Source organism: Candoia aspera, chromosome 13 (assembly GCF_035149785.1).
Source record: "Candoia aspera isolate rCanAsp1 chromosome 13, rCanAsp1.hap2, whole genome shotgun sequence".
NCBI lineage: Eukaryota > Metazoa > Chordata > Lepidosauria > Squamata > Boidae > Candoia > Candoia aspera.
The window spans coordinates 17295123-17317075 of record NC_086165.1 but is presented as its reverse complement, the minus strand read 5'-3'; the positions used below and the strand labels follow the sequence as shown (position 1 = coordinate 17317075).

The window sequence follows — 21953 nt, the reverse complement described above, 5'->3', positions numbered from 1 at the left end:
CTACATGCATCAAGTCAAGGCAGAGTCGTCTTACTAGAAGTCTAAACTATTTATTTCCCATGGCCTTTTGAACTTCGGATCAGGGTCACATAAGGCCTTAGGGCTACAGATTGCTGAGCCCTTTCTATTCTGAAAGCTTTTTTTAAAAAAGAGCAAACAGTCAGAAGGACCCTGGTAGCACCTTTTCCGATTAACAAATTTTATCAAAAGGCAGAAGGGCTGCAGCTCAGTCCATCACAGAGTGGCTAGACTCAGTCTCACCGCCCTAAAGTCTTTGTGATCAATAACTAGAGAGTGCATTTTTACAATTTAAAGCAGAAGGTTACCTTCTATAACCAATCCTGACATTATAGCCAACCTATATGTTCTAAAACCCACACAGAGCTGACAAAACACAGATAGGGAGTTAGGCTAGAATCAGTGACAGGCTAGAGGCTTTTTTTTTTACTCTAATCAGACACAGAGAGGAGGAAATCTTGATTTTTACCCCCACCTACAGTCGGCACTCACCTACAAGAAACTTACAGGCAGATAATGCTATGCTCATAACTGCAGCAAATGTCACTAAAAGAATAATAGAGAAAGCTTTAAGGTTTGATCCAGAGCAATATTTCATTCCCCAGGGGAGATTCTTGTAAAAGATATATCATAGGATGTTCCCTGCCAGGGCAACTCCAACTGACATTAAAGTGATTGAAATCCTGAATGTTAAGCACTAGTCAGAAAGTTTCACTTTAATTATTTAAATCACTGTTTACTCATTTGTCAGGAAGATTCTATAATAATCTGGAGTGGAAGTACATTCTCCTTGTTTGATACAACTGGGAGAGCTATTCTTCAAGACAGATGCAGATTTCATTTTTAGAAGATACCCACCACGTAAAACAATTATTTAATCAGAATTTTTTACAATAGTTTTCATCAAGAAATGGAATGATGTTATATACCAAGCAAGCAGGTACAAGCTTGAGAATTTGTTTATAGCTGACCCAGCTCATTTTCAATTAATTTTGGTTTTTAAAAAAGTGTCTTTTGCTACATCGTGCAAAAAAATTAATGGTTATTAACAAGCATAACCATTACCAGCTTTTTAATTATACTAAAACTCTTGACTGCTCATTCCCTGAGCTACTTCGTCTTTGCATTTTTGAAAATAGGTCATTAGTTTGGATCTATTAGCTTATATCTCATATCCTTTTCCATAAATACAATGAAGTATAATTAGAAATTACATGCATTGTTGTACTGAATAAACAAGGTTCCTTTTTTACCAACATTTCAAGAAAAATATTAACTAATTTAAATTGTAAAAAAAAATCATTTTTAATTTTTAAAAAACACTAGGGTTTTTTTCTTATTTACCCTATCCATTGCCAAATGCTGAACCTTTCTAAGAGGCCAGCAATACCAAGAGCATCTATTTTGGGGGGAAATCATAGAAGGAATAATCTGAGACTAAATGCAAAAGGTTACTTAACATGTTCAAAGTAAACTCGTTGTTGTTGTTGTTGTTAAAAATAGCCTTCTCCAATGATTTACTGCTCTCCGGATTTGTAGGGCCGACAGCTCCCAGAATTCCCAACCACCATGACCAAGCTAGCTGAGAATTCTGGGAGTTCCAATCCCATAATATCTGGAGGAGTCCAACCTGGAAGCAGCTGATCTACAGGAATGACTAGAGAAGGCATTTTCAAACTTTTTCAGACCGTAGATCCCATTAGTGAAAAATAAAATAAAATCATGGAACCCCTGATCAAGAAGCAAAGCTCTAGTGATAGAAACTTGGCTGCATTTGAGTGAACTTGTTTTTCTACAGTTTCTCACAGAACGCCATGTACTTCTCATGGAGCCCAACAGTTCCATGCAATCGAGTTTGAAAAACCCTGATCTGGAACAGTGAAAAACCCATGGCATTATTTACAACTGCAGATTCCATGCATAGTTGAAAGAAGGAAACCATACAATTTGGAGGTACGAACAGGGTACTTCTATGAGCAATAAATAGCCAGCTCAGAGACTATCTGCCAGTGGTCTTTCTGTTCTATCCCACTGGCCACCCTATGCAGAAAGTCTAACATTTTACCAAGGCATTCCATTTCTAGAGATACAACTGAATTAAAGGGGTGGCCTTCTGAACTGCTGTCTTATATTGTTCTCCAAGAAAACTCTAGGATTCCCGCTGTACTGATATCCAGGGTTCCTCCCCTTTTCTTTATCCTTTTTTGGTTACACATACTATCAAAGGTTTTTCATTTACAGTCATGTTATCTGCTGGAGTTTATTTTAATCCTGTAAATTTGCATAAGCTTCATGTGGAACTGCTCCGAGATGCTTCAGTATGGGAATGCACTATACCAGAGACGGGATAAATAAGCCATTGAGCAAGCCCTAATGCTGCTTCATTATTATTACGAAACCTGGGCTTTATATTAAATCCGGCAACAGCAACAGCTCTTTGATGTTTCAGGGAGTTAAAGTCTGGTCCTTTTTTGATGGTGGGGAGGACATGTATATTTCCACTTTTAAGTCAAGCAAGGAAAGAATGTCAAGCGTCTTAAGATGTTTCAAGGCAGAACAGGTTTACCACAACAGTTATTTTCTGCACTCTCAACCACCTTTACAAATTGTTTGTGAGGCTTTGCTTTAGCTCTCTAATTTAATATTTGAAACAGGAAAGCTATTTCCTTTCAAGAACCAGTAAGTGGAAAATTAGCTACCTCGACCTCCGTTCAGTCACCATGGGCTGTAAGTTGGGAAGGAGACCACTTTTACCACATCCTGGGGAAAAAATGTGAAGGTGTCTCCATAAACTAAATGTTTTTTTTTTGTTTTTTTTAAGAAGGACCTTGTCCTATCAACAAAAGGAAACAGATAATATTTCAAGAAAGTGGAAAAGGAAAATCTATACAGATAGGCTGGGGAAGGAATGTGTTTCGCTGTTCTAAGCAAAGGTTTGTCTTATCGTTCTTATCGTAATTCAAGAACCCAGAATCTATTACTAGACTCCATTTCCATGACGTTAGGGGCAGGGAAGCCCTCAGATTTTTCTCTGTGGTGGTTGCAATCTTAGGGAACCCCCTGCCCCCTGAAATCAGATCAACGTCTTGTTAAGCTTCATGAAATCATTAAAAATTGAATGGTTTAAGAGAACCCTTGATCAACAGGCATCTATCTAAAAACAGAATAGAATAGAAATAGAAATGTGTTTGTATGTGTGTGTGCATTTCATTCTTACACTGGTTAAGGACACTGAACTTCTTTCTCTCCCTGTCCGTCTCTCCTGCTTCTTCTCGTATATTGTACAGAAGTCTTTATTTTTGGACTCTGGCTGTAAAATAACAAACTAAACTAAACTTCCAGGATTCACCTCTGCTTTGCGGTTGGTTGATTTTTTATGTGATCTGTGGTTTAATTTATTGCTTATTCTTTATTCTTAGCTCCTTTTAATGGTAACGGGAACCTTTGTTATTACTGTCACTGCCAAAGGTCTCTTGATTGAGGCAGGCAAAAAAAAAATGAATAAAAAAGCAGATATAAATTGACAAAGAAATGCACGGAGACTTAATTCAAACAAACCTTACAAACCAACCAGATCTTACTGACAGAACTGCACAGGATCTCTTTTCAAAGAGGTTCCTGATTTAATCCACCATTACCTTCAATGAAAAAAAAGAGGGAGGAAAAAAACCTTCCTCAAGCCATTAGAATCGAGAATAGACCGGCTTTTTGTAACTTGATAGCCTTCCATAAATGTTTCACTACAACTCCCATCAACCTGGGTTGGAGGCAACCACATTGGAGAATTAAAAAAAGGTTGATTAAATGCAACTATTTATATCGTAAGACTGCAGCCCTACAGGATGCACAAGCTTCCCCCATCCTGGTGACCACCAACACATTCAAATACAACTGCAAGAATTTTCAACCAACAGTGACAACCTTGTTTGGGAAGACTGCAATCCAGTGTCAGCCAACTATCAGGAATGTGGGAACAGTGGCTTCCTCAAGTTCCACGCCTCTGAGCATTATTTTATCAAAGCAAACCTTCTGAGCAGACACATATAGGATTGCATTGCAAAGTATTATTTTAATAAATGTACACAATTATTATAGACCATCTTTCAGTTAGGGGACTCCAGATGGGATAAAAGAGCCCATTTGGTCTAGCGGTTAAGGTACCAGGCTAGAAACCAGGAGACGGTGAGTTCTAGTCCAACCTTGGGCATGAAGCCAGCTGGGTGCCCTTGGGACAGTCACATCCTCTCAGCCCTAGAAAGGAGGCAATGGCAAACCACTTCTGAAAATCTTGCCAAGAAGACTGCAGGGACTTGATATATTGACAGCCAGTTTGGTCTAGTGGACTAGAAACCAGGTGACCATGAATTCTACTCCCACCTTGGGCACAAAGCCAGCTGGGTGACCTTGGGCCAGTTGCACTTTCTCAGCCCTAGGAAGAAAGCAGTGCCAAACCACTTCCCAAAATACAGCCATCTAGTCACCAGGAGTCAAGTCTGACTCAAAGGCCCAAAACAAAAAGGATTAAAGTCTATCAAGCTAAATAAACCAAATTATTACAAAGATACAATTGAAAACAAATAGCAATCATGAGAAAACTACCATATTAAGGTGGAAAAATGCCAACCTTTGCTCTCAGCCCCTCCAAAGTATTTTTTTAAATCATACTATTTCTGTTCCATTTATTTTTAATATAATTTTCTTATTAAAAGTTTTACAAAGCACATAAAAACTAACAGACTAATAAAGAGTACAAGCAGTAAATGTTTCTGTTCCATTTATAAGAAATGTGACCCTTTTAATCGTGCTCATCTGCACTAGCCCAATTCAGCATGAAAGGATGGCGTTGCAACCTCCTGAAACATACAGCAATCCCTGTTCAGCATCCTCAAGCAAGGTTACGCACACCAAGGTTCAGGTTTTGAAGATACACGTGGTAAAACGTAGCTACATTATCTCATTTGCAAATTAAACAAGCCAGGCCAGTTCCCTATGTCAGTGGAAGACAGCCAGATGACCTGTACAATGTAGATTATATTACTGTTATTAAATTAAAGGGACACCAAATCTGATATCTGCAATAACAAAACTGTCAAGTTAATATGGGGATAAACACATTTTAGTATTTGTAATCATCTCTGTTCCTTCTTAGGGCAGCTCATGTAAGTTAAACAACCGAAAAACAGTTGAAAAATATATAATGCCACAATTATGGTAAAGAACAATAAGATTTATGTTTTTAAAAAGCAAGTTTGAGAAGCTGAAGTTAGAGACCATTATAAGGCTCGGGTGAATGAAGACAATGAATGAAGAATGTCTTCTGTTCACCAAAAATAACGAAACAGGGCAGAGCGCGAAGAGTTCATTTAGCAAGGACCCAAAAACCTCTCTACCATTGCCACATTTTCCATCTCAAAAAGGGCAAGAGACATCTGTGGAAAAACTCTCACTTTTTGTCCTGAACAAATCAGCAGATCAAGCTGGAAGATTTATTATCTCTCCCTAGGTAATAAGATTTGATATGGGTCCTTAAGCCTCAACCCACACTACCATGCTCAGCTCACTTTGATTCCTCGGTGTTTAAGATCAAGGATCTAAAAACAGAACCCTGCAAAAGAAGGATGAAAAGAAGGTCATGAACAAATTTGGTTACAAGTCTATTTAGATGAAATCAAGGGAATAAAGCACTGGGTTGCTGTCTTCAAAACCATGCTAAACGCTAGCAATGCAGGGAAGACAATCTGATAAATGTTTCTATGCACCTTTTAGAATTTGCTTTGTTCACCTGGCTAAAATATAATGGGGGTAATGGCAGATTTTCACTTCTCCTTCACCAGCATGCTCTGCACAGATGTACAGATGTCGAAAGTCAACAAAGATGCTCACCCCCACCTAATAAGCAATTACAGTACATGGAATAAGAAAGAGATGCTCCATCAGTAAATTGGATGATCAAAGAGAAGTGAACTTGAATCTGTTTCATGTCATTGCCAGATGCTGCTCCTGTCAATTATCCTGTGCTCCCAAAATGTGATTTAATACATTGTTTCTCAACCTTGGTAACTTTTAGATGTGTGGACTTCAACTGCCAGAATTCCCCACCAGTATGGCCATTGCTAGTCTCCTAAGAGTTGAAGTCCAGCATATGGAAGTTGCCAAGGTTGGAAAACACATATCTGATAAGATCATCACAGATAAAATCACCAGCCAGGTTCAGCCTTTGGGGAAAACAAGTGGGACAAAGCAATGCAATGCAGAGGTAGGTGCAGTCTTTGGTGTGGGTTTGCTGAGTGCTCAAAGCATGCTTTGCATACTGGTCTTGCCAATCATACAGCCAGTGCCATTTTCATGACAGAAACTGTGCCTTGCAAAGCCCAATGATCACAGAGTCAGCTCAATGAACAACCAAGAACCCTGACCTTCTGGACATGGTACTGAACAGTCTCTATGGTCATTGGACCTTCTACAGAGCATCCCTTTCCAAGGACCTAGCATCTTCCTGCACAGAATCTTACAGCATAGAACAGCTCAGGCTTCTGCATGGGTACAATTCAATGATCTTTTGGCCCTGCAGAAACAGGACTTTCTAGAAAATCAGCCATAGAGCTGCCATCTAGATCAGGGCAAGGTAGACAACTGGCCACAGGCTGTTATCTTTTCTGCCAAGCAAATCCAGACTACCAAATTCTCTCTTGCTGCTCCATATCAGCCTCAAGCACATTTATGTGAAGGTGTCCATAAACTATGATAGAAATATTGCAGACTCCTTGTTGCTAATTTACCACCATCAGTCAGGTTTTAGTTCCTTCCTCCAACTTACTGAAGCAGGGATGGACAACACATGTCCCAGACCCCTTCCTTGATGCCTATAAATCTTCCTGTCCCATGTGAATTTTAGAATCTTTGAAGTTAGTTAATAGCTAATTCTGGTACTGTTACACACATGCTCCCAGGTTCGGTTTATGGTCATTCACTCGCATGCTCACAGCCTGTTGAGGCACGTGGATCTTGTCAGCCCCCCTGGCTTTCTACTTGGGTTTTCCAGATAGGTGTGGCCTGAGCAGACAAGACACACAGCCCTGGTCAACAGCCAGGAAATAATGAGGGACACACTCACACCACTTCCAGCAGAACACTGAGGCACAACAGGTTCTTTGGAGACCCAGTGAATTTAAAGTAACAGCAAAACTTTACTGGTTGCAGTGTACATTTGCTCTTTCTCACACACGCACACACACACTCATCCACACTTACCCATGTCCTTCTCAACTAGGTTGCCAGGCACTAGCTAGAGGGACCAAAGCCACCAAGTCTGGGTCCAAAGAGGACTCAAGGAGTGGGCTGGCTTTGGGACCCCTTTTATCCCCAAAAGTCCTTGCTTTGTTGATTCACAAGTTTGGTAGCTGCAGATGGGATTGGGGGGTGGTTCTCCATGTGCTCAGGCCCAACTTCCTTTGTCTGGTTCAGGTGACATTTTTTCTTTGACTCCTTAAGGACTTGCTTCCTTCTTATCTATCTCCCTGAAGGGATCTTTTAGGCAAGATTATTCCTGGCTTTTGTCCTCTCTGCTTACTTCACCTTTAGGTTATGGCAGCTTCAGCCTAGTCTCACAGTAACATGTTTATTCACACAAATGCCTTTGGGCCCACACAGGTCACATTTGGACGGTAAATAACATTTCAGAAGGACAATGAGAGCATAGGTGCCATTTTGTGGGTGTGCCTACTGAGAGCTTTTGAAATTCCAAATATGTCTCTGCTCCCAAAAAGTCACCAACCTTTCCTGGAAGTTAGGCTTGGAGGCTGTGCATTTGACCTTACACATATGGCTACAGGTATATTCACAGGGCTACAAGATAACTTATTCCCACGTCTGATTTGCAATATTCCATGAACAGCACGGTGATTTGCAAAACATGGCTCAGCTTGCTGAGTGAACCTAACAGTGGCTTGTTTAACAAGCCATGATTAAACTACAATTTTGGGACATGCTGGCCAGGGAATTCTGGGAGTTGAAGTCCAGACATCTTAAAGCAGCCAAGGTTGAGAAACACTGCTGTAGAATATCTGATCTAAACCCCTGCTTGATACAGGCACTCTGAAACTAACTCATCTCCAAACAGATTGTTCTCCAGGGAAGATTAATGAACAAATCTTTATTTAATAAACAGATTAACAAATAACATTTAACCACCCATGTGCTTTGGGCAACTATGTCCAAAGTCAAACTACTCTTAACATATAGGGGAAAATAGGGGGAGGAAGGAGTGTTAGGTTTGTTTGCCGCCTTGAGTTATTTATAAAAAAAAAAATAATAATAATAATAAAGGCGGGATAGAAAATAAACAAACAAACATTCATTAGTTTCAACGCTCCTTCAAATTTTCCTCCCGTGACTTCTTTTCAGTAGCCCTGCTGCCTCCTTTGAATTATTTATTTGTGTATGCATTTATTTACAGCATTTCTATACCGCCATCTCACAAGGAGAAAACTTAGAGAAGCAGAATATAATACCACACACAGCCCTGGCGTGCATCAATTCCGTAGCTGAACTCCGTTTACCACATTCAGGGGCGTTCTGAAGTGGCTGGAAGTCTGCACTCTTTTCTCTTTCCGTGTTAATTTCTCCTTCCCAGGTCCAACTCCTGGCAAGCTATTCCACAGCCACAGCAAAGAGTTTTCCGGGAGTGTAAATGAGGGACGTCAGCATCCCTGGGGTGAGAGTCAGTTCGCCCACGGTCAGGGAAGAACAACACAGAAGCAAATCTAAACTTTACAAAAAACACGGGACAGATGGAAGCGGACTTCCTTGTGCAAAAAAGGGGCCAAACAGCTTGCTACAAAGGATGGGAAAGAGGCCCAAGGTGGGGCTGGGGGGAATCTTATTTCCATAGAACTTGCTCTTGCAACACAGCAATTGCTAGAATTCCTTACTTGCAGCTTCTTAACTTTCTTCCATGTTCCATGAAGAATTACGTACTAGATCTTGGATCGTTAGGAGGCTGGTTAAATAAGCCCTGTCTTCTGGGCGGTGTCTGAGAATTAGCACGGAGCCACACAGCAGAGACAGCTGGCCCCATGGATAACTTATTACAATCAATACATATTGGTATTATTAAATGCCAGCTATGGTACTGGCAGCCAAGACTACTCTTTTATCCCAGCTTTCTGCCAGGGTCCTCTTCCTAAAATCCAGGACACGACAGCTGTCTGCAGAGAGCAATCTTAACCCAGGTGATGGATTAATCCCTGCTCAGGATCTGCAATGCACTGAACCATAAACTAGCAAACTGGGTTCGTATAACACAGTACAGGTAGCCCTCGCTTAACAACCATTTGTTTAGTGATGGTTTGGACTTCAACAGTGCTAAAAAAACTGACTTACAACCGGTCCTTACACTTACGACCGTCACAGTGTCCCCGTGGTCACGTGATCATGATTTGGGCACTTGGCGACTGGTTCACATTTATGACCATTGCAGCATCCCATGGTCATCTGACCACCATTTTTTACCTTCCCAGCCAGCTTCTGGCAAGCAAAATCAATGGGGAACCTTGTGATTCACTTAACGACCACATGGTTCACTTAACACCCACGATAATTCACTTAACAACCGCCGCATAAAATCGGGTCAGATTTGCTTAATGTGGCACTTCACTTAGCAACTGAAATTCCAGTCCCAACTGTGGTCATTAAACGAGGACTACCTGTAAGCCGCCACCGCCACCCCTAAAACTTGAAACGTGAAGGTAACAATTTACCAGATTTACAGCATGTTCTATGAATGGAACCACAGGCTTTTATCTGACCTGAATAATTGGTGGGTTGGTGTGTGTGTGTGTGTGTGTGTGTGTTCATGCGCGCATACACTGAGATTAGGAATGCTGGGGGAAGTTCCCTATTCTTTCCATGTTGTACCAGAAATCGAGAGTGGCAGTTAGCAAAATGGGACAAAAAGCCCACACAAAGAATCTTACTGGCAAAACAAAACCCCTTAATGTTTTTCCCCTAAAGATTGGTCTTGAATTTACTTTTGCTGACTAAGATAAAGGAATGGAAATGAACTGGCTGGGGCTTGCTCCAAATACCTCTATTTCCATTCAAGAACTCTTGAATGGCATTCTCCTTTGGCCAAAGAACAAGTTCTTTGTAAGTTCTAGTAAGCCCCTCTTACTTATACATTTTCAGTTGTACAATACTGTGAGCAATGCAAATGTTTACAAAACAGCTTTACACATGATATATTTGAGTCATCTCAGTTAATGACGGCTCCAGATCAGGGCTGGACAGGAAGTTCATCACCTGAAGCTAGAAAGGAAAGAGCTGGGTAACGGCTGGGCCCTCCGTTTATCCCCAGGGGAGGAAATCCCTCCAGATTTTCTGCCTTTAACTATAGCTAGTGGAACTTCTTTTGAACATTTTACTGTTTTATTGTTTGATCATTTTACTGTTTTATGGTTGTTTTATAGTTACTGGTTTTACTGTCCTTGTGAGCCACCCAGAGTTGTTTAAGATCGGCAGCCATATAAATCTTTTAAATAAATAAAAAACTAAATAATATAAATAAACTAGATGGGTGAGAAGCCAAAATTTTACAATCTTCTTTAGGACCGAGAGGAAGGAGAAGGAGAAGGAGAAGGAGAAGGAGAAGGAGAAGGAGAAGGAGAAGAAGTGAAGGAGTGCTAAAAATGATGCTGCAGGAAGAAGAAGAAGAAGAAGAAGAAGAAGAAGAAGAAGAAGAAGAAGAAGAAGAAGAAGAAGAAGAAGAAGAAGGAGGAGGAGGAGGAGGAGGAGGAGGAGGAGGAGGAGGAGGAGGAGGAGGAGGAGGAGGAGGAGGAGGAGAAGGAGAAGGAGAAGGAGAAGAAGTGAAGGAGTGCTAAAAATGATGCTGCAGGAAGAAGAAGAAGAAGAAGAAGAAGAAGAAGAAGAAGAAGAAGAAGAAGAAGAAGAAGAAGAAGAAGAAGAAGAAGAAGAAGAAGTAGTGAAGGAGTGCTAAAAATGATGCTGCAGGAAGAAGAAGAAGAAGAAGAAGAAGAAGGAGAAGGAGAAGGAGAAGGAGAAGGAGAAGGAGAAGAAGAAGGAGAAGGAGAAGAAGAAGAAGTGAAGGAGTGCTAAAAATGATGCTGCAGGAAGAAGAAGAAGAAGGAGAAGGAGAAGGAGAAGGAGAAGGAGAAGGAGAAGGAGAAGGAGAAGGAGAAGTGAAGGAGTGCTAAAAATGATGCTGCAGGAAGAAGAAGAAGAAGAAGAAGAAGAAGAAGAAGAAGAAGAAGAAGAAGAAGAAGAAGAAGAAGAAGAAGAAGAAGAAGAAGAAGAAGAAGAAGTAGTGAAGGAGTGCTAAAAATGATGCTGCCGGTGAGGATGGGGAAATGGGTCTAAAAGCCTGACAAATTCTACAAAGCTGGCCTATGGTAACCCTATGTGTCAGTTTCATTTGTTGCCTTATATTGCACCTTTCTCCTAATCCTTTTCTGATTTTGACCTCAGCTCAAACAAGGTATTATCAAAAACATGGAACAAATCAGACTAACAAATCAGCTTCAGGGTATCTTCCAACAGGGGACTTCACGTGTACCAGAGTTCCTTCTGGTAGATAGGCAGCCATGGAAGGAAGGAAGGAAGGAAGGAAGGAAGGAAGGAAGGAAGGAAGGAAGGAAGGAAGGAAGGAAGGAAGGAAGGAAGGAAGGAAGGAAGGAAGGAAGGAAGGAAGGAAGGAAGGAAGGAAGGAAGGAAGGAAGGAAGGAAGGAAGGAAGGAAGGAAGGAAGGAAGCCCACTGGGAAAGACAATTCTTCAAACCTTAAGAAAATCCATGTCATCAACAAGGGCTTTATTTTGAAACTTGACAGACAGATATCCAAAAGAGAGGCCAGAGCATTTGCAAATTTGCATATATGCAAGCTACATACAAAATGTGTTCTTAAATATTCAATCACTTATATAATTATAAAGGATACATAGTGATATAGATAAAATAATTATTTCTAGCTTTAATCATTACCCCTCATCAGACTGAGGCAAGAACGTGACTAGATGGGTGATTTGCCTGCTTCACCTGCAGCCCAAACTGTGGGTAATCAATCCCAAAATCCTAATTTCCCACCCACCCCGGTTCTTTAACTTTAAACTAACTTGGATTGGGCAGCCCTTCAAATGGAGAAAATCCACTCAACAGAGGAACATTCTCTACAAACTGGAAGACGAGCTCTTATTAAATTATCTTAACCCACATTCTTTGGTGAAGGAGCTTCTTGTCAGTAAAAGCTGGTTGGAAAATAAGTGGACTTTTAGCAGTGGTACAACCAGGGTTGGCCATCACAGGAAACCTTCAGAGCCTCAAAGCTGCCTAGATCTTGGGAAGGAAGGATGTCCAACCAGGGAATTATAGATATGGAGGGAAAATAGCAAAGAAGACTTTGTCATTATCTGAGCTGGAGAATGGCTGAAATGTTTCACTGGGGCATTCTTCCTTGCTCTGCACTTAAAAAAAATAAAAGTCAAGGGCAGCTTCAGATAACAGACACTGATTCTGTTACTTCTGTATTAAGAAACAAAACAAAACCCTACAAAAAAGACCAAGCCGTGCTCTAAAATCAAATTTCATACCACTGGCCTCTGGCCTTAATAAAATAAGGCTATAACAAAGGAATTTCATAACCACAGACTATTATTTACTTCTCAGTTTTAGATCCACACCTCTAAAACTGAGCTTTGAGTTTTCTCTGTGGACATTCAGAGGGTCGACAGTTCATACTTCTGGGTGCATTTTCAAGTGGAAACAAGTTTAGAGCTAAACTGAACACACTGTTAGATCTGCAGCTTTTTCTTCTTGTCTTTCTTCAGCTGTCAAGATCATCACACGCGGCTTAACCTTCACTCTTGCCTGCCCAATCCCGTTCACCCCAAACTCCAATCAAAAACTCTGCTTTTGCATAGAAAGCATGAATTTCCTCTTTGTTTCTATTATTTTTTTAACATGAGATTCCGTGTCCCCTCCCCACTGGGGTAATCAACTTTGAAACCGCACTTTGCACTTCTATAAATCTGCAGCCATGAGGAAGTAAGTCTGCCTATTTCCACACATCCTGAACATTCTTCCTTGAAGGTTCCCAAATATTTTGAATTGTACTTCGAGCCATAAAACCTGGCAGGTGTTTTTTCTTTGCTTCCTTATATTTTCTGTGGGCAAGGAGATGTGCCTAAACCACTTCCTGTTCTTCTCCTCTCCAAACCACCCACAAGAAATCAAAACGCTGCATTTGACCCCAGAACTGATCATGGATTCCTTAACTGCACATTACCAAGACTGAGGAAGAAGGAATAAGCTAGAAAATGAAAACATAAAAGCGTTCCACCTGGTTTTTCAAATCACATTCTGATTTGAGCAGAGAGTTCATTAATAAAGCGGTTAGCCTTGAAGCAAAAACAAAATACAACATAAAACTGGACCGTGTTCCTGGACTGTAACATATTGTTAGTAATGTCTTCATTTACAGTATTTGTATTGTTTATTTGTTAGATTTATATCTTGCTTTTTCTTCAGAAGCTCAAATTGCACAACGATCATCCCACTTGGGAGGTAGGTTGGACTGGGAGCGACTGGTCACCAGAGAAGATGTGAACCAGGTTCTCCCCAGTCCAAGCCCAACACTTTAACCATTACGCTAAAATAACCTGGGACACAGCCATCACACCTGCTTCAAACTCCTTCCAAAGGCGGTGCCACTTTGAAATTTGCTCTCTAGTGGAAAGTGAAGTACGTCCACTTGACCAAGAAAGGGAAAAAAAGACAAAGATAAGCTTGACAATAAAGAATACCCCGGAAAGCAAGAAACAACCCTGCCAAGTTCCTTATGAAAAACTGAAGATTGGGACTGGTTGTACTTTACAACCATAACAGCTGTTACAAACTTTGTTATGCTGTACTGTTCGTAATCTCTGCTTCTTATTCGTAAGCCAAGGCTTCACAAAAGAGTTTGGGAAAAAAAATGAAGCATCTACATAAGACATTCCTGCTCACCCTTTGCTCTTTCAAATATACAGGTAGTCCTCACTTAATGACTACAATTGGGACTGGCATTTTGGTTGCTAAGCAAAGCAGTCATTAAGTGAATCCGACCCAATTTTATGACCTTTTTTGCAGCAGTCATTAAGTGAATCACCATGGGCATTAAGGGGACCACATGGTCATTAAGCAAATCATGTGGTTCTCCATTGATTTTGCTTACCAGAAGCCAGCCGGGAAGGTCGAAAATGACGATCAGGTGACCACAGGACACTGCAATGGTCATAAACACAAACCAGTTGCCAAGCACCCACATCATGATCACATGACCATGGAGGTTTCTGCGACAGTCATAAGTGTGAGGATCAGTTGTAACTTGGTTTTTTCAGCACTGTTATAAGTCCAAACCATCACTAAATGAATGGTCATTAAGTGAGGACTACCTGTATGGTTGCTGTTGAGCACAAAGCTGGCTGGGTGACTTTGGGCCAGTCACTTTCTCTCAGACCTAGGAAGGAGGCAATGGCAAACCACTTCTGAAAAACCTTGCCAAGAAAACTGCAGGGACTTGTCCAGGCAGTCTCTGAGAATCAGACACGATTGAACAGATTTTAAAAAGTGATCCAGAAAGATTCCCTGAGTGGCTTACAAATGCCAGCATTATGATAACCCTTGCAATAAGGCTTGTGAGCCAGAAAATATGGCACACAAGGAAACAGTAATGCGGAGGGAAAAGGAAAAAAACGACTTCAGAAAATGGCAAATCTTAAAAACTATGGTCCTTGCCATACCTGATTAGGATGAAAACACCTTAAGGAAGCAAGATAGAATGACAGATAGAAAAATAAGGGATGAAACATCTCACTGAGCTTGATGCAACACATACCCCCAAATGTTAATGGGAGTGTGCATAAGCCAAAGAAAATTTGACACTCCCATTAATCATTAGTTATTAGATCCTCCCATGGACGAATGGAAGTATAAGATCTCACTGGATCAAAGTAATACCGAGACCATGATGTCCCTTCCCAGTTCTTTGAGGCAGAAGACGAGCTGAGTTCCAAGGAAATTAGACTTTCTCAGGGATGGAGCGGGGCCTTTTTAGGAGTGGTACCTATTTCATAGCCTTTCCATCAGATGAAATTGACCAAGTCTTTCACATTGCAGAGAGCTACTGTACAAGATTAAGACTTCTGATCTTTTCTTTTTACTCAAGGAACAGCTGTATTGTTATTCTTGGCTGTGACATATCCCTCTCCTGCTTCAGATCTTTAATATCACCAGCTGCAGCTGTTAACAATGGGCCTTACACCCCCTATAGAAAAGAGCAAAGCAATTTTCACCAGGAAATTAATTAAACATTTAAAAAGTTGCCCCATTTCTACATTTACGAAGACCATTCAACTCCCCTCCTTGTGCAAAACTTCTCCACTCTGATTTAGCTCCACAGTTAACTCGGGATACGTGTTTTATCTATCTGACTTTGCTAATCAAGGCTGGTTCCAAGCCTGCAGCTGCAGAGCACTTATTAAAAACCAACCCTGGAGAAGCACTAGGGTAAAAGGAACCCTGTGCTCTAATTATCTTGGAAAAGACAAAGGAATGGGGGCACTTAGAGATGCAGAAGGATGCTTACAGGGAAGAGAGGAATGCCCAGGGATGCGGGACAGTTAGCAGAATGGGCTGCAAAAGAGCAGTTCTTTCCAGTGGTGGAGCACCTTTTCTGGAATGATCTTCCCAGGGGGGCTGGCTGCTATCAACGCTTTTGGCAACAGGTAAAACAAATGCACATTTAATTCATTTGTTTGTTTGTTTGTTTGGGGGATTTATACCCCACTGTAGCGGATCAATTCTCGGTGGCTTGCAAGGAATACAATTCAGACAATGACAATTACAGCATCTCTCTGGAATAATTCAGTTTTCAATAACTTCCTCAAGGCCAGCAAGGAGGGAATGTAAAGGCCCATTTTAAATTTTAACAGCCCCTTTATTGTTTTCCAGACTTTCACTGTGTTATTGCCCCACTTTTTAATCTTTATGTTCTTTTAATTGCTTTTATTATGGCCAATTACTATTTTTATCTTGCTAGTGTGTTGTTTGCTGTGTTGGTTTTTATACATCTCAACTTTTTTGTAATAAGTTTTCACTGATTGACAACTTTTGGAGGAGCTCCCAGTTTCTATCAACTCAAGGGCCACACTAGTTTTTATACATACAAGTTCATAAAATGTATTTTTTTAGCTTTCTATTTCAATAGCTATTAACCTAACAAAAGAAGTTCTAAAAAGAAATAAAAGAACAGAGAGAAAATAGATTTACAAGTATAAAACTGAACAAGAATTTTCAAAATACCCGTAGCTACAGGATGATCGTATATTAATTTAGCACTCCAAAACAATTATTAAAATCAAATCAATATTCAGTAATTAACAAAGGCAACCAGTATAAGAATCCTCAGTCAGAATGAACAATTAATGAGTTTTTAATCTATTCTGAAAAAGTCTACCGTTACTGTAATGAATCAGTTAAGATTTCATGTTACCTCATGTTAAAACAAACCCAAACTTCGGAATGCAGTAGAAGTCCATGTGTAGAATTATAATCCCAATTTAATGCACAAAATAAAACAGAGCAATATATACCCTGACACAGGATAGATATGGGGAAGGGACTCTCAGAAACGTAAAAAAATATCCTGAAAATGATCCCATACATACCTTTCCACCAAGACCCTCAAACAAAGCACCTCAGATGCACAGAGACACAGGTTGCCTTTTCTGGTGATCAAAAGCCATAAGTGAAACAACTTGTGAAATCAACATCTGTGCTAAATCAGACATTTGTCTGAAGCAGAATCATCTGCCAGCTCACCCTTGATTTCAAGACTGCCCTGCTGTAACTATCTGGCAGGTCCAGTTTATTTATTTATTTATTTATTTATTTATTTATTTATTTATCAAGCAAGCAATCAATCAAATTTATATAGCTACCCAGCTCACAAACATGACTCTGGGCTGTGAACAATAAAAAACAAACCATAAAAAAGAGACAAACATTAAAACCTATTCCATAACTAAAAAACATCAATATTATTTAAAAACAGTAGCAGAGAACATCTTCGATGTTACAGACAACATAGCCATCTCACCAATTCACCATTTCCTTAAGACCTCCAAGCCTGTTGACACAGCCACATTTTGAGGGACTTCCAGAAGGATGTCAAGGATGGGGCCAATCTCACCTCAGGGAAGACAATGTTCCACAGGGCAGGTGCCACGGCACGAAAGGCTCATCTCCTGGGTCCTGCCGGATGAAATTCCTTAACAGATGGGACCCACAACATACCTCTCCTGCCAGACCTGATGAGATGGGTAGATGTAATCGGGAAGAGGTGCTCCCTCAGATAACCCACCCCCATGCAATGAAGGCTTTAAAGATCAAAACCAGCACCTTGAATGGGATCTGTAAGCAAACTGGCAGCCAATGCAGCTCATGGAACAGAGGAAGAACATGTGCCATCCTAGGGGCACACATATTTGCCCACACTGCCACATTTTGTACCAGTTGAAGTTTCTGAATACTCTTCAAGGGAAGCCACATGCAGAGCACATTGCAATACAGGTAGTCCTCGCTCACCGACTATTCATTCAGCCACCATTCGAAGTTACGACAGCACTGGATATGAAGACTTGTGACCAGTCCTCAAAGTTGTGGCCATTGCAGTGTCCCTGTGGTTAGGTGCTCAGCAACCAGAGCACATTTATGATGGTTACAGCATCCCACAGTTACATGATTGCCATTTGCGACCTTCACAGCCAGCTTCCGACAAGCAAAGACAATGGGAAAGCTGGCAAGAAGTTGCAAGTCACGGTCACGTGACATTACACCTGACAACCCGCAGTGATTCACTTAACAACCGCAGCTGGAACTGACAAACTGCCATAAGTTGGGCACAATCACATGATTTTCCACTTTACAACCATGTCACTTAATGATGAAGTTGCTGGTCCCAACTATGGTCAGTGAGGACTACCTGTAGTCCATTCTGAAGGTGAATAGGACATGAGTGACTGGGAGCAGAGCTTCCTGATCCATGACTCTCTCTGGGCACTTCCAGTCATTTAGTTCCATTTTCTGCTTATTTTCTTATTTTAGGAAAAGGAGAATGGAATGGGGATAAAGGGGAAGAGAATGAATGTAGACAGAATGCCACTGCCTCTATCAGATTGGGATGTAGGATTTTAGGGGGTGAAACCTTCTCCTACAACAAAACTGAAAGTGAAAAATTTCTCTTTCAGATTATACTTCCACTTCCTCCTAACCCATGCTTCACTGCATCTTGGCTTACTAAACAAACCCAGTTGCCTGGATTCCCACAGCACACTGAACCAGCCACAAACTAGTCATTGGGTTCAGGCAACACATTGAGCCCAAAACTAGCAAACATCTTTTAGTCTACCAAATTCTGTGATCTCAATCTTACTGAATGGGCTGAGGTCGGTCATCTTTGGCTTCTTTTCATCTAAAGAGCCAAAAAACTTGAAAAAGGATTTTGTGTGTTTGTGTGTGTGCTTATGTGGAAGGTGGTGGCGAGGAGAACGTTAAAAAGGGAAAAGACTAAGAATTGGCATCCAAGAGGACTAAGAATCTTAAAATCTCATGTTGCAAAAACAAATGTTAATTCCACTTGCTGGATTATATTTCATTTTGTTTTATATTTCTGACTTTGACCTCAACTTGGAACAGGATATTGGCAAAGAAGATACTCAGTCAAGTTAAGATCTGCCCACTGCATATCTTCCAAATAAAAATCAGATCCGGATATTCTCTCCCTACAATGGACTTTATACCAATGTTGCAAGAAATCCACCTGGAGGGAAGCTTTTTCTTCATTCTCAGTCATCCAGCATTTCTCAACTTGAGATATCCAAGGATAGGTTTAAATCAGCAGAAGAACACAAGAAACATTTGAATGTGCTAATTTCTTGGTAGAAATGCTACTTAGAAACTTCAAACTTCACAGCAGACTCTTTGGCCCATCATTTGGTGATTAACTATTCAGAAGCTACAAATGATGGAACGGTTAAAAATGAGGAACCTGCTCTTTCTGACAACTTTTATCTTTAAAACCGAGTTGGACTTTTCAAAGAATAGACTGTCCTCCACATAGGAGATCCCAGTCAAAGGTTCAACAAATGCCCCAAAAGCACCAGAATAATGTCAAATAAAAGATATTTGGAAACAGGAAACAGGTGCAAGCAGGTTAACACTCCCTGGGAAGATTTCTACCCAGAGCAAGTTTAATAATGGGAGGAGAGAAAGTGATTCAACTTGATCCTAGATCCTCCGCAGCTACCTTCCTTGGAATTTCTACTTCAACAAAAGAATTTGGGGCACTCGGTCTCTGTTCTCCGTTGCAGCCACTAAACATGCTAATTCCAGCTTACAGGCTAATGGAGGATAAGCCTCTTTCCTGCTATCTGGGGGGTGGGGGGTGGAACGCCAACAGGATTACAGAAAGCAATAGGATCCACTGAGAATCAAGAGTGAAATATGTGCATCCCTGAATGCGGCCAAAATATCAAATATTAGTTAAGAATCCAGAAGACAACTACTATGGTTCTTCTTCACATCCATCACAGGGTATTTCATTTATTTTTATTTATTTATCATATTTTTATCACTGCCCATCTCCCTCATACGGGGGACTCTGGGCAGTTCACAATAAAACAGTTTAAAATTCAATAAAATCATAAATAATATCATTAATCCATAAAAATCAATATCAATAAATAAATATATAAATATATGTAATGAGATCCAAGTAATGGCAGATCTAATACCACCCAAAGGGAACAAGACCAGCCTCGGCAGGACTAGGGAACCAACCAACCCCAAGAGTGGCTCTTTTTCTCCCCACTCCAGGCATGGTGACAAAGCCAGGTCTTCAATCATTTCCTGAAGTCCAGAAGAGAGGAGGCCAACCTCACTTCCGGGGAAAGGGTGTTCCAAAGGACAGGAGCTGCTGCAGAGAAGGCCCGCCTCCTGGACCCCGCCAGATGGAATTATCTTGCAGACAGGGTCTGCAGCATGCCCTCTCTGCATGAGCAGGTGGGACGGGTTGATTAACGGGGATGAGACGGTCCCTTAGGTAACCTGGACCCGTGCCATGCAGGGCTTTAAAGGTGATAACCAACACCTTGCATTGGACCCAGAAGCAAACTGGCAACCAATGCAGCTCGCGCAGAAACGGGGTAATATGTGCTGATCTTGAGGCACCCAAAATTGCTTGCACAGCTGCATTTTGGACCAGCTGTAGCTTCCAGATTCTCTTCAAGGGTAGCCCCATGTAGAGCGCATTACAGTAGTCTATATGGGAGATGACCCGTGCATGAGTGACCGTTCGAAGGGCCTCTCGCTCCAGAAGGGACGTAACTGGTGCACAACACAAAGTTGCACAGAGGCCCTTCTGGCCACGACTGCCACCTGCTCTTCAGGTTATTCATTCAGATATAGCCTAACATTCAGCAAAAGAACATTTTCCACACCATTGCCAGAGAGAGAAGATGGTTTAAGCCACTGCGTTAAACCATCGTTGGGTTCACACCAGTCATAAAACCCCACTCACAGTCTTAGGCAATAAAAAGTGGCCTCTTGCATCAATCATGCTAATCTGTGATTTCATCCTGGTTTGCCAAATTTTATTGCATTTGCACATACAAAGCCGTCACTTAGAGCATGCCAACCATTAAGAGCTGGATTCCCAGAACACATTAACCCAAAACCGTATTAAAAAGCATTATGGCTCAGAGAAATATGTGAACCCAGCCCAAGTTTTGCATATTCAAGTTAGCTAGAAGAAGCCTTAGGAGCCCGCTCTGTGCTCAACTCCCATAAATCTTGAGTGGCAAGATCAAACATGTTTTCCTCTTCCAATTGAGATAATCCTATCCTGCTACAGCAGACAACGCTGGCCCATATTTGGGAGTCAGAAACCTGTCTGCAAGCAGCCTTGCCTGATTAGGGTTGCAGTTAGTGTGCCTTTGAAGATGAATGGCTTTCACAGCAGTTCACTGTATCATGGAACGGGATGGAATTGTTTATAAACTGAAATGCCCATAAATTGAAAAGAATTATATAACAACCCAGCATACAGCTGAAGGAAGAAACTGTGCCTTACAGCATCTTTCACCATTCTTCCAAAAACCCAAGATGGCTTACATAGGAAACTCCCATCTTTCCCACCCCCCACCACAGCAACATGTGAGGTTGGCTGGGCTGGGAAAGTGTGGCCAAAGTCATCCAGTAAGTTTCCATGGGTGAGGTAGATTTAAACTCCCTTCTTCCAGGTCTTAGTCTGATATTTGAACAAAAACACCACAATGGTTGTCCATTATCCAACCTATGCAAAAAATTCTAATCCTCAGGTAAAAATGACTTGATTCAGATGTTTTGTCAAAACATGGTCTGGTATTCAATTATCACTCCTCTCCATATTTACCTGTTCTTTTCCTGTCTCATAGCAAATGTAGTTCAGCATTTCACCTGAACAAGGTGAACTACAGAAGCAGGTTAGGAGATAGAGGGCAGGAAGCAGAATGGGAGGACCAAGGATCATTCCTTCAAGCAATGATGTATAGCGTTTAGCATCACCTCTGAGGCAAGTCAAGGAGTTCACATTTTAGCATTCTCTCTCCGGTCAAGAATCACAAAGTTTGATCAAGTCTGGTCAATGCAAGAATCCAAATTAAAGCTCCCCCAAAGATGAGGGTTTAACCCATCTAGGAATGGAGAGGACACCAGCTCATTCAGAAACAGGTTCCAATGTGAGACAGCTCTAACCTTGAAGAAGTTTTCCTAGTCAAAATCCGCATTTGTGTAACTTAAGATCATTATTATGTCTGACACTCTTGACCTTCTCCTCTGTGGAACCACTCT

At 41.1% G+C, this 21953-nt stretch overlaps 1 protein-coding gene across 1 annotated transcript in view; it reads right to left on the bottom strand.

Moving 5' to 3' along the window:
- The window catches only part of MCTP2 (multiple C2 and transmembrane domain containing 2), a 151077-nt gene that overhangs the window by 121489 nt on the left and 7635 nt on the right, over positions 1–21953 (bottom strand). The window lies entirely within an intron of this gene.